General features: G+C 43.8%; 1 long non-coding RNA gene across 1 annotated transcript; it reads left to right on the top strand.

The window, feature by feature from the left end:
* Positions 1-844: 844 nt before the first annotated feature.
* On the top strand, positions 845-7567 carry LOC309864973. Its single transcript, XR_014311879.1, has 2 exons — positions 845-1136; positions 7413-7567. It is a non-coding gene; the product is annotated as an uncharacterized lncRNA (long non-coding RNA).
* Positions 7568-9414: the final 1847 nt, after the last annotated feature.

The raw sequence follows: 9414 nt of genomic DNA, 5'->3' as shown, positions 1-9414 counted from the left end.
CATGTCCTTAAAATTTTATTTTGCATTTGCTTTGTCTCGAGCCCTACACTCTTCTCTGGAGAACACACTGGATCTGTTCCTTTGGGACCAGAAGGACCATGAGCTGAAAGCATTGCCCTTCGACCTAACTTGATTTAATGGTAAAGGCCAGAACGGTGAGTCAAGATAAACCATCAAACGTTCATTAGACGTCTACACGGGCGGGGGTTTGGGTATAAATACACAGAGACGGCAACACTGATATATATTTAGATTTCTAGGTATAGTTAGAGAGTTTAAAATCAAGAGAAACAGAGGGCACCTGGGTGGCTCAGTCAGGTAAGCCTCTGCCTTTGACTCAGTTCATGATCCCAGGGTCCTGGGATCGAGTCCCGGGTCAGCCTCCCCCCACATTGGCCATCTGCTTCTCTCTCTCCCTTACCCTACTGCTCTGCCTACTTGTGCTCTCACTCGCTCTGACAAAATACATAAATAAAGTCTAAAAAAAAAAATAAAATCAAGAGGAACCTACTAAAATAACAAATACAAGATAAAATTTTAAAACATTTCAAAAGAGAAGAAAGCCAATTTGTGCAAAAAGATAATAAATTTCCTTTTAGGTCTATTGATTACGGATTTCCCAAGAGGTGGAAATGAGCGTGCAGACTGGTTGTCATTAGCATAGAAGTCATCATCAGAGCCCTGGGAGTAGATGAGATGGCCCTGGGGGGAGGGGAGGGAATGAAAGAAAAAGACCTGATGAGCATTAATTATTAATTGGAGAGTGTGAAGAGAATCAAAAAAGCAGAATAAGCTCCAAGAAGTCCCCGTAGGAGAGGTAATCCAAAGAGGTTTCAGAGAGCCCAGTGTGGCAGAGAGCTCTGAGGACACTGTGGGATAGGAGCCCTTTGATGGGCAGGTCCGATCAGGGCAAAGTGTGTGCGCAGAAGTGAGGAAGGCACGGTCTCAGCACACAACAGACTCCAGCACCGCGGAGACGCCGGACCAGAACGGTGGCGTTAAAACCCACGGCTAAACTGCACACGCCGATCACAGCAGCAGGGGGCATTCTGTGCTGGTCCAAGGGGTTCGCCTGCCGTCCATGGGGCTTCGACCCCCATAGGGAACAGACAGGCGTGCTGCTCAGAGTGGTCATGGTAAGGATGCTGCCAAGGCTAGATTATTTTTTGTTTCTGTTTTTATTTCTACAAATAGCCCTGATATGATATAACTGCCACCTTTAGAACGTGACAAAGGATGGGTCAGCCAAATCCCACCCCCGCTTTCGCAACTAGAAGGGTGGATGGTAGACCTGAGCGGAAACTGCCCCTACCACCTCCCCCCCGGCCGGCTCTGCAGAGGGAAGCTGCAAACATGGAGCGCCCCTGCGAAAGCCTCACCTCACCATCTCCTCCCGCTCTTTCCTCTCCTTCCCGAGCCTCACCGCCAAAGGCTCTCTTATCCAGGGGGCCACCAGGAGACGCGATTGCCAAACGGCCTCTTAAACTAGGAACGGACACACTCTGTTGCTTCAGTCCCCTCTTTTATTTTGGGGCACCTCTGTATGTTCTGTACCGCAGTGTACTTAAGCGGGGTTGGATTTCAAGTGCTGCTGGGGTGTTTAAAAATCACGTTACTGTTCCTTGGCTCGATTTGCAGCACAGCGGAACACGTAATCCAGGAGCTCAGAAAAGAATGGTGGTTTATTAGGATCAGCAAATAGTGAAGGAAGTGCCGTCTAAAGGAAGAAAGTGGCAAATAATGATTCACAGAGCAGGAAAATATCTCAGCCTGTGGAATCCAAACAGCCTTTTATTTATTCATTCATTGAATAAATATGCACCGGGTGCCAACTTCATGCCCGGCATTGCACGAAGGGGGGCATTACACGTAAGAATAGCATATGTTCTCTGCATTTGAGAGGATCCCTGTCCGGTGGGGAAGGAAGGAAAAAAAAAAAAAAAAAGATCTCCTGTTCATTCTGCACCTAGTTCCCATCAAGAACGGCCCTCGGCCCTTTGTCTGGTTTTGCTGATTTAATACAACTAACGTGTGAGTTAGGTATTATCTCGGTCTGAAACGGTAGGAGATTTAGGTCTAGCAAGATCAAGTAACTTGACCAAAGTCACGCAGCTAAGACGGGGAGCTCGCACGCGACTCCCCCAGCTTCAGGGGCCATGCTCTTGGCAATGCACCACGGGACCTCCTTGAAATGAACGAGGCCTTCAGCCTGCCCTCAAAGACTATGCAGGCATGCTCACGAACAAGAACAACATGATTACGAGATTACAGAATGACATTCAAGGCTTATCCGGGACTCTTTTCAGCATTGAGAAACATTTTTGAACCTAGACATGCTACTGGATCAGCTCTGAAGGGGAAAGCCTGGGGAGTCTCCAGAGGTGAAGACGTACGGAGAGCATCTGCCTATCTCTGGCGATGCTTCTGTAGGGAACAGAGTCTGCGAGAATAGAGCATCTGTCTGTCTCTCTCTGTGAATCTAGCTATAGCATACGGCTATGTGTCTAAGAGCACATAGCTATATGGACTGATTTCTAACTTTGACACGAGCCAGAGCCTTGGACGCCTACAGGAAGAGCGTCAAGAGAACAGAAGTTAGGTACTTTATCACTTTCAGGGGAATGGTACTCCCGCTGCACTGGGTACATATTTCTAAACCAAGATGAATTCCATTGCCTGGTAATTACCTGTTCGCTTGTTAGTCTCTCTCACTAGACTGTGAGGCTCTCCAGCCTAAGGACTCTGTCCCATTCACCATATCTCCAGCTCACGCGCTCTTTACTAGTCTTAACAGGTGATCCTTAACATGTTTATGGAAAGAAAAAAGAAAACTACAACTCTTCTGATTTCTCATTTTGTTGTTGCTTTTGCTTTTAAGTTTCTTTGCCAAAGTACGTGCTAAATCCTAGGCGAATGGTCAACACAAAAGTGATACGACCAACCCTCGTCCTGGTCTTAGCCTTGTTGGTACATCCAACTTTAGCATATTATTAGTTCGATTTATAAGGGAAGACAGTCCTTGAAGGTATCAATACTAGAATCAGTGATATGTTAATCTGATTTTATTTATCAGTACATTAAGGCCCAACATTCCTTAAAAAGTAGACTATAACTGAGAGGGCCTCAGTGGCTCAGTAGGTTAAGCATATGACTCTTGATCTCAGGGTCCTGACTTCAGGCCCCACACTAGGCTTCACTCTGGGGGTGGAACCTACTTAAGAAAAAAAAAAGCTGTAACTCAGAAATAATCATCAATTAAATGACAAAGTTCATGTTCATTTTATATACCTATTCAGCTCCACTCCCTCCTGGAAACCCACTTAAGTGTGAGTAAAAGAATGCAGGGGGCACCTAGCTGGCTCAGTCAAAAAGCACGTGACTCTTGATCTCAGGGTCATGAGTTCAAGCCTCATGTTGGGTGTAGAGATTACCTAAAGAAAATCTTTAAACAACAACAACAACAACAAAAAAGAATGCAAAAGTATAAACCTACAAGAATGAAAAGAACAGCAAAGAAGACAACAGTGGACAAGAATGTCAACAAATGCCTACCTTATGCCAGCTTTTAGAGTAATGATAACAGTTTCAGCAGAATACAAAAGGCTGGACTCTAGGCCCCCCATAGAGTCAACCCAATAAACAAGCCAGTCATCCTTCAGAACTTGGAGGGCTCAGGACCTGGAGGCATGGGGCCCACAGAAGGTACTGGCATGAAGTCAGCAGTGGATTGAAAGTCTGTGTAAACAGTTAGCTCCTTAGGTCTACCTGTCATCATCACCTCCAACCCCCAGAGAGAGTTGACTCATTCGAAACAAGACAGGCTCAGGACCAGGAACCCAAGGCACAGAAGACAGAACAATAGGGGGTACTAGCAAAAGTCTGATCATCAAACTATTTTAGCTTCCTTTTTCCACCTACTTACCCAGAAGGCCACAGCCAGGCTTGTAATCCCTAGGGAGATATTTGGAAGATCTTTCTGTGGAGAAATTAAAGGGTATTAAGGAAAAACACTGTAGAATTCAGAGGTATTCTAATAAAAATGCTTGCTCACTGTCCTGTATTTCTACTGTGAGTCCCTCATTCAGTGAGCCTCACACATGGACACAGAACATTCATTTAGCATGTGATTCCCTCACAGCCAAAGATCACAAGATTTGAGGGACCGCCTCCAGCACGAAAGACAGAGACAAAACAAGCAACAGAAAACAAAAAAAATCAGAGGGGAGAAAGACAATACAGGGATTAGAAGAATACTTCCAACAAAATGTGATGAATTTTCGCAGAAGTCAAAAAAACATATTGCATCCTTGCAATAGCAATCTTAGAACATGGAAGAGTCTTTGGAAATTAAAAATATGAGCTCTGGCATTTAAAAAAATCAATAGAAAGTTGGGGAGTTGAAATAGATAAAAGTCTTCCAGAAAGTAAAACAAAATGATAACATGGGCATTAGGAGAGAAGAGAAAAGAAAATGTGAGATTAATCTAGAGGACTCTATAGTTGCCCAATACAAGTTTGAGAAGAGAAATGGGGTTGGGAAAGGGAGAAGAAAGCAAACTATTGGAGAAACAATATAGGAGAAATTCATAGACCAGAAGAATATGGATCTTTAAAGGGACCACTTAATGCCTAATACAATAAGTAGGAAAAGACTCAACCAAGAAATATCATTTTGATATTTTAAATTCAGAATGAATTATTTTTAACCTAGAATTCAAGTTTCAGCCAAACCACCAAAATAAAAAAAAAAAAATACAGGGTAGAATAAAGACATTTTCAGGCAGGAAAATTTTCAGTAAATTTACCTCACATGCACCCTTTCTCAGGAAGGGTGTGCCACCAAAATGAGGGAATAAAGCAAGAGAGAAGAAAACATGTAAACCAGGAAGGAGAGCCTCCAACACAAGAAGGAGGTGGAGAGAATCACTGACATGATGACAGAAGTTGTGGGATAGCAGTGGATACAGTAGCCCAAAAGAAACACCTATCCAGGTTAGAAAAAGGGAGAAAAGGGCCCCAAGAAGGGGGTGGTTAGATTCTAATAGATTATATGTTCTATATTACTATGTGGAAAGTTTTGGAGAGACTGTTGGAACTTGTGGCAAAACTTAAGGATAGTTATATAAAAAGCCAGGCTGATGAAAACAAGGCAATCATTAACTCCAAGAAAAACAAAAAGCTGTACAAGAAAGGAAAGGTAATTATGGTGTAGTGTTAGCTCAGTAGAGAACATTATTTATATAGTTATAATAATATAAACCTTGAATATTGATTTGACCAAAAAGGGGAACAAGAGGAAGCAGTGTTATGGGACAGCAGACTTAAATCCTCCCCAACTGTCATTCATTAAATAATGATCAAGTAGAACACATTTATTACTTAGAAATATGTAGGTAAATACCAGAAGAACTACTAAAATTCATTAAAAGTAGCTGCCTGCAGGAACTGATGGTTGAAGGGGGTAGAACAGAATTGCGATGAGTTTTTCCCTTTATATTAAAAAACTCTTTATTAATATTTGATTCTTAAAATGTATATATTTATCTGGATAGTTTTTAAAAACAATAAGCTGCCATAACTGATTTTAATGAGGCTTATGGTCAACAAATAAGATATATTTTTGCCTTCACAGATCACACAATTTGAACACAAACCCCAGAAAAACCATATAGACTATTTTCTAACCTAAAGAAGCCTAGGAGAGTTCAGAACCAATCTGGATGCATTTGTTCCTTCCTCTCTTCATCCATCTGTAGAAATTCTAAAAGCGTTAAAAAGTGGCATGAGTAGATACTCCCATATTTTTCCAAGATGTTTAAGAGATCAATTGAGAAAACTTCACCACAATCTGGAGTGACTATTTCTGCACCATACCACTTGCTAACCAAGGCAGAGAAACCAACTGATGTTGGGAGAATTTGTGGTATCTTTTTATCAGAGTAGAAGTTCAGAGAAGGCACCAACGGATTGGATTGATGGGGTCTGAGCCAAATCTTCAAGTACAAGAGATGTGTAATTTGGTAAATAGAAGAGAGTTGTGTCGTCCCTGATTCGAACAGAACAGCTTGGAAAGGAGTAAAGTTGTAGGTCAAATCGAGAGTCACAACGGCCCTGGGGGGGTTCTCAGAAACCTGCAAGGTTTGGAAAAAAAAGACACTGACGAGTCACAGGGAATGTAACCTGCTAATTCATCCCCAAACCGCAATTTCTTCCTCCCAGCACAAATCCCTGGTAGACCAATAAAGACTTTTCGCCTAAAGAGCCGTCTCCACAACCAGGCAATAGCTAGCCTCCTTATGACAATAATAACGTGTTAATGACTTTGATAAGAGAAGATACATATCATTATCACCTCTTAATTACCTTTTGGGCAATGGGAAAGCAGCTGTGGAATACACAAATCAAGGAGCCCGGGGAGGAAGGTTCCCATAAAGCGGTCCCTGTGATTGTTGATTTTGTACCATTCTGCTTCCATTAACTATCTACTTTTTTTTTTTCTTTAAAAAGGTTACCATTAGTCAAGAAGCAAAGTACAGGCTTGCTGTCGATTTGGTTTCAATAACAGAGTGTTTACCTCTAGGAAGATCATTTCCTTTAGGTTTAGTGTTTAGGTTCCTCGTCGATAGCCCTCTCCATCTTTACTTTGCGGGACACAGTCCTACACATTTATTTGGCAAACCAAGAGCCAGGAGACACTTGGTAGGGCTGTGATTCCTTGAGAAGTAGGCAAGTTCCATTTTTTAAAATTTGCTATGGCACCCAGCACAATGTGGTGCCTGGAACAGCCCAACAGTAAATGCCAAAGAAAATACATATGTTTATCACAGGGATTTTACAGTTTTTGCTATTTGGGCGTGGACATGGCTTTGAAATTCCTATTAACACGCCATATGGGTATGGCCCAATCGAGAGCACCTCTGTGTTCCATACCACAACCAGCAAACTTCCTAAGCAGGAAAGGGATCACAACTTGCTCCCACAGGTCACACATCTTTCCAGGTAAAGGGAGGGATGGCTTTGATCCTTGTTACATAATGCTTTTCAAACTCTTGCCCACCTTTTATTCATGTGGGATGTGGAATCCCCAGAACTTCAGTCCTGAGGTGTCTTTTCCCCCCAAAACTTGTGCAACTTTCCTCAAATTCTTGTGCAGTAAATCAATCCACTCCACACAAAAGGGGGCATCGACTTTATATTCTCTTTGCAAATATGCTCTCTGGGAGTTGAAGGTTACTTGAAAACCATTCCCATTATCACTCCAGAATTCCTGTCTTAATGTTCTCAAGCCCTCAATGGAATTATTTTTCAGCTGTATAAAATTCTGACCCAATTCCCCGTTCATTTTTCACTGTTCTCGGCTATGATATTTAATGTTTCTGTGACAACTTATGTCAATTTCTCTCTCTCTGAAGATTGGCAAAATCATTGCCCACAAGAAAGACAGAAAGGAGTTGGATAGAAAGAGAAAGAAAGAAAAAGAGAAAGTGAGGAAGAAAGTAAGGAAGGAAGGAAAGAAACTGGCCTGTGAACACACTGAATTGGAAATATTCAAATGTTCCTTGCTAAAGCTCGTCTTGCCTTGTTATTTTTATTTTTACAGACTTTATTCTACTTACAGTTTCTGGCCTAGAAGTAGAGGTGTCACGGAGTTCTTTATATTCACGAACCCCGAGCAATCTAAATCAAGATGATCCCTCAAATATGAAGTTATCATAAAACCGCAAATGAGCAGTGGGCCGTGGAGATGACCACAGATCCCAGTTATTTGGATGGGATAAAAAGAGATTAGATGAAGTGCCTTCTAGATTAACAGTCCACCCTGCTTTTCCTGTAGTGATTCTGCATCGTGTGTCTCATTTTCCGCAGTTCAATGGGGCATTTGAATTTTGTGAAATCAGTTCCCTGGGGGTTGGCTGATATCTAGGCCTCACACATCAGCGGACCTAGAGCCCCTCCCGCCTCCTCCCCTCCAGCTGCTGCTGCCAGGCACCCCCTCTACGACGGCGAAGGGAGGAGAGCGAGAGAGAGGGCAGAGACAAGGCCCCTTTCCCTTCCCCGCACCCGTGACGGCCTCCTTAGCTTTACCCAGCACCCACCCCCCAGCCTCACTCTCCAAAAGCCCCTGAGGCTGCTATTTCTCTGTTCCAGAAACCAGGCCTCAATGGTGCTCAGACGCTGGGATTTTACTAAAACAAACAGTCGTTTTTACTGTGGACGGTGGTCTTTGGGAATAACCTGCTGTTCGGTTTGGCGAGCTGAGGATGCCAAACAGGGGAACTGTGGGATTGAGGCAGACAGGAGCCCCTGTTTCTAAACGGCAGGCAGGTGAAAACCGGAAGTCCGAGAAGGGTCAGTGGGCAGGGGACAGGAAGGTGCCTGTGAGCTCAGGGGGCTTCAAGCAGGTGTGGGAGTAGGTGGGGGGCGAGCAGACTCCGGTCAGGTGCGCCGGCCCCGGTTCTCCTATTCCTTCCTCCCCCTTCACACACTTTCCCTCTATTCCCTTTCCTTTCCCCACCCACTGGAAACTACCAGAGAATGTGTCCGGAACTTTCTGAGAGGGTCTGCGTCCGAAGTGTCTGTTCTGCTGGCCCTACAAGCGGTCAGAGGGAAAGCCAGGGTGCTGCGTTCTGACAACAGATGGGACAGTTCTGAATCCCAGCTTTGTCACTTCCTTGCTGAGTGGCCTTCCTTCCCCTTCTGTCTCCATTTCACGACTCATCTGTAAATGGTCCAGAATAGCCCACTGGGTTGCTGCGAGAATGAAAAGTGACAGTCGAAGAGACAGCTTAGCACAGTAGCCATCTATGTTAATATTAAACAGTATCTAATTAGTATCTCATAGTAACAGTAAGCTCTCAATAAATACTAAACTTATTTTATTCATAATTGTCATTACTACACACGGAGGTCTTTACATGCACTCTCTCTCTCTACTCTCTCTCTCTCTCTCTTTTTTTTTAAAGACTTTTATTTATTTATTTGACAGACAGAGATCACAAGTAGGCAGAGAGGCAGGCAGAGAGAGAAGAGGAAGCAGGTGCTCCACTGAGCAAAGAGCCCGATGTGGGGCTCGATCTCAGGACCCTGGGATCATGACCCGAGCCGAAGGCAGAGGCCTTAACCCACTGAGCCACCCAGGTGCCCCTGCAATCTCCTTTTTAAAGAAAGATTTTATTTATTTATTTTAGAGAAAGAGAGTGGAGTGGAGCAGAGGGAGGGGGAGAAAGAACCTTGAGCAGGTTCCACACCCAGCACAGAGCCCGAGGCAGGGCTAGATCTCACAACCCCGAGATCATGACCTGAGCCAAAACCAAGAGTCAGGAACTTAATCAACTGAGCCAACAAGGCACCTCAACATGCACTATCTCTAATCCTCTCAACAACCCACGAAGGGGGTAGAATGTCCAAGAAAGT

This window comes from Mustela nivalis (genome assembly GCF_964662115.1).
Source record: "Mustela nivalis genome assembly, chromosome: 5".
NCBI classification, from domain to species: domain Eukaryota; kingdom Metazoa; phylum Chordata; class Mammalia; order Carnivora; family Mustelidae; genus Mustela; species Mustela nivalis.
This window is presented reverse-complemented; position numbering and strand designations above follow the sequence as displayed.